Source organism: Ictidomys tridecemlineatus, chromosome 5 (genome assembly GCF_052094955.1).
Source record: "Ictidomys tridecemlineatus isolate mIctTri1 chromosome 5, mIctTri1.hap1, whole genome shotgun sequence".
Lineage (NCBI taxonomy): Eukaryota > Metazoa > Chordata > Mammalia > Rodentia > Sciuridae > Ictidomys > Ictidomys tridecemlineatus.
Genome location: NC_135481.1, coordinates 186771308 through 186775507, shown reverse-complemented (window position 1 = coordinate 186775507; position 4200 = coordinate 186771308).

The window sequence follows — 4200 nt, the reverse complement described above, 5'->3', positions numbered from 1 at the left end:
TACATTCACCAAAAGAGCTGCTGAGATTTGGATTGAGGCTGCTTTGAATCTGTGAACAAGCAGACAGGACAGTCTTCCAATTCATGACAGAGTTGTATCTATTTTTTGAAGTCTTTTAAAATTTATCCGAGTGAGGCTTTTTTAGTACTCAACACACTGATCTTGAATCCAGTTTGTAAAATGATCACCAATTATTTCATGCCTTTTGATGGTACTAAAAATATTTTTAAGTTCCTTTTTCTAATTATTTGCTTGTATATAAAATAAAATGGTTCTGTATATTCAAAACAATATCAACGGAAATCCCAGCAAACTTTTTTTTTGTTAAAAATTACCATTTGTGAGAAATTCATCTTTCAGTGACTATGTCTAATATGGAGCTTTGGAAAAACAGAACTGAGCTGAGCATGGTGGCACACGCCTGTAATCCTGAATCGGGAGGCTAAAGCAGGAGGATTTTGAGTGCAAACCCAGGCTCAGCAACTTAGTGAGGCCCTAAGCAACTCAGTGAGACTCTGTATCTAATAAAATGTATAAAAAAGAGCTGGGGATGTGGCTCAGTAGTTTGGTGCCCCGGGTTCAATCCCTGGTGTCAAACAAACAAACAAAAAACAAAACTCTTTGATTTCTTGGGATTTTGCAATATGTGCCAATCATGTGATCTTGGCAGTATGGTTTTTAACTATGCTTTCAAATTTCTAGTTGAGATAGAGCTATTGAGTTCCTTTAAACCAATTTTGGTACTCTTTGTCTTTCAAGGGATTTGTTTATATAATCTAACTTGTCAATCTTGTTGGCAAAAGGTTGTTATTATCCTCAGTGCCCCCTCCTCGGCAGGGCCACCTCTCTTCTCATTTCGGAAGTTAGTCATTTGCTAGTCTCCTTTTCTTGACTGGTCTAGCTAAAAGTTGACCAGCTTTACTGAAGTTTCCAAAAAATTAGTGTCTTTGTTCTGTTGATTTTCCTTTATTCTTTTTAGTTTTTTTTTTCAATTCTGTTCTTGCTATTTTATTTATTCACTTTGGGTTTAATTTATCTTTTTATTGTGCTAAAGGGTGCACAATATAAGATTTACCATGCTAACCATGTGTAAGTAGAGTTCAGTGGCACAGAGTAGGTTACTGTGTGATTATTACTACCATCTGTCTCCAGAATGCTGTCATCTTCCCCAACTGAGGCATTAGAGAGCGACTCCCCATTCCCTCCAGGCCCCAGCTGCTGACAGCCATTTTCCTACTCTCTTGACTCTGTGAGTTTGACCCCCTTAGGGGCTTTAAGTAGGTGGAACAGCACAGCATTTGTCGCTTTGTGACTGGCTTGCTTCATTAAGCATAACATCTCCCAGGTTCTCGAGGGTCCTACAGTGTGTTGGAATCTCCTCCCTCTCTAAGGCTCAATAGCATTCTGAGGTGTAGCTGCATGGTATTTGGCTCACCCTCCCTCCATCATGAACACCTGGGCTGTTTCCAGTTAGGGGATGCAGTAAAAGCCCTGCTGTGGGCCTGGGTATGCAAACATCTGCTCAAGTCCTTGCTTTCACCTCTTTGAAAGATGAAATCTCTTGACGTGGAATCGCTGGACTATGTGCCGTTCTCTGAAATTCCCAGGACTCACCATGCTTCCCACAATAGCTGCACCAACAGTGCCCTTAGGGTCCGCTTGCTCCATGTCCGCCACAAGCGATTTTCGGTCTCACTGTTGTGGTGTTTCAATAGCCATCCTAATGGGTGTGAAGTGATATTGTAGTGGTTGAATTTAATTTTAGTGTTTATGGCCTCTTAGGAACAGAAACCAAGGACAGTGTTTTTCACCAGTGGACTCTGTCACCTTTATTGAGGTTCAGCTTCACTGAAGAGCTGGAAAAACAATCTTTGTGTTAAAACCAATGTTTGGATCATTTAGCAGTTACAAGTCTCAACTTTATTTTAAGTGAACACAAAACCATTTAGAAAACTGGCTGGGCGTGGTGGTATACACCTGTAATGCCAGCAGCTCTGGAGGCTGAGGCAGGAGGATTATGAGTTCAAAGCCAACCTCAGCAACTTAGCAAGACCCTAAGTAATTTAGTGAGACCTTGACCCTAAACAAAATATAGCAGGGGCTGGGGATACGGCTCCGTGGTTTAGTGCCCCTGGGTTCAATGCTCAGTACCAAGAGAAAGAAAAACTGCTAATTCAAACCACATTGATCTCCCTCCTAGGGCATTGCACAAGAGATGGTGGTAGTGACTTATCAGAGCTGAAGGTTCAATTTCCAGGGAATTTTATAAGCTGTTTGTTAGCCACAGCTATTAGGAAAAATGAAAAATGTCAAATTAATAATTAAATCATATTAAAAATCCAAAGCAAATAATGAAAGTCCTTACTTCCCAGTTATTTAACTATATGTTTCTACGATCCTTGGTGTCCACAGTGTCTGTACGGTAGGTCCATGGGAGATGAGAAGTTACCCTCCTCTACTATTGTCAGGAATGTCACACTGGTGGCTAGAAATTGGCCACCTGGGAATATTTTCGGGATGGAACACAGTCCTGGTTATACTGTTGGGTTGGTTGTCTAAACCAATGGAACTGTTGGGAAAACATTCCTCCTGCAGATGAACCCTAATTCGTGTCGTGTTTGTTGCTGTTATATTGTGAATAGCACAAGAAAAAAAAAGAGGAAATGTTCTTCCAGGATTCAAAAACTATCATTTAATTCAGCAAGGAAGTCACTCACGTCATTGTCAAGGGAGCGAAGTTTTGACATGTCTTTGTTATTTTACTTTCCTTTTATTAGTTGACATAAATGAAAATATCAACCAACATTTAGGCTGGAACTATAATTGTTTGTAAATGGTGGGAGCCCAATTCTTTGTGAATTGAATATCAATCAAGCATTCATTCAGAGCCTGATAATGTGATTCTATTGTTGGTGATAGAACTCTAAAAGCTGATAATGGATTTAGCAAGAGAGAGTGAGTAATACTGAAATTAAGGAGGGTGGAACCTGCAGCAGGGGGTTGTAGACTTATCCCTTGCCGGTTGGGTGCCACACATCCCTTTGGTCAGCTCAGTGTAGAGCGCACTTAAAGGCACAAACACATACATGTGCATTTGTTTTTACTTTCTGGGTCACCTGATGCTCTCTTCACCTGCACTGTGCTGCTCTGCCTGCACTGGCACCCCCAAGCAGAAAGGACCTCTTTTGACTCCAGGAAGGGGTAAGAGAAAACACAGAGTAGTAAAGCCTGACATTAAAACTCAGGGAAACTAATGTTCAAGGGATAGCCGTAGGGCATGCGAGAGCTCCAGTTGGAAAACACCAGTTTAAGACTCTAAAACTTGCAAGGGGTTTTCGTTATGAATTAACACCACAGTAGAGAGGCTTTCTAAAACTTTTACAAATATTACCATAGAGAAGGAACCTACAAGTTAAATTTCCTATGACACCTTCCCTCCATAGAAGCCTACCCACCTCCCCCACCAACAGGGGGCCAAGTGGCTGGTGTGGGGAACACTGATGCCCACACTCTCTGTGGCCACCAAGTCACTGTGCATATTCATGAAGACAAGCAGGGGGCCGCTTTCCAGTTCAACACTGTTCTCTGTGTGGTCGTCCTACCACTCTGGCACCAGCCTCCCCTGCCCTGGGGAGGCATGTGGCCTCTGTCAGCCCTTGGAAAGACACATCTATCTGGTAGACTGGCCTGCTCTCCCAGAAGACCCTGGATCCAGGCTGACCAGCTTGTCCCAGTCTGCCAGGGCCCTTCCTGGTTTCGATGCTGAATGCCTTGCCCTGCTGTGGATTTGTTTCTCACTGCTGCTGTAACAAACTGTAAATTTCCTAGCTAAAAGCAACACAAGTTTATGGTAGCTCTGGAAGCCAGGAGCTTTAATGGGAGTCTCTCTGGGCTGAAACCATGGTGCCAGCCAGGCCACGTCCCTTCGCATCCCTCCTGAGCGCTTTGGAGGAAAGCTTGATTCTTTGACTTTCTAGTCTTCAGACCACCTGTGTTCCCTGGACTCTGGCCCCTCCATCCACACCCCTCTGTATTCAAAGCCATTTCTCACCTCTCCCAGTCTCTTTCTCTGACCTGATGTCCCAGACTTCCTCTCTCAGGGATCCTTGTGAGAACAACAGAATAATTCAGCAAAACCTCCTGCCCAAGACTGTCATCTCAGCCCCTTGCACACAGTGCCGGCCACTACAACTGAGAATT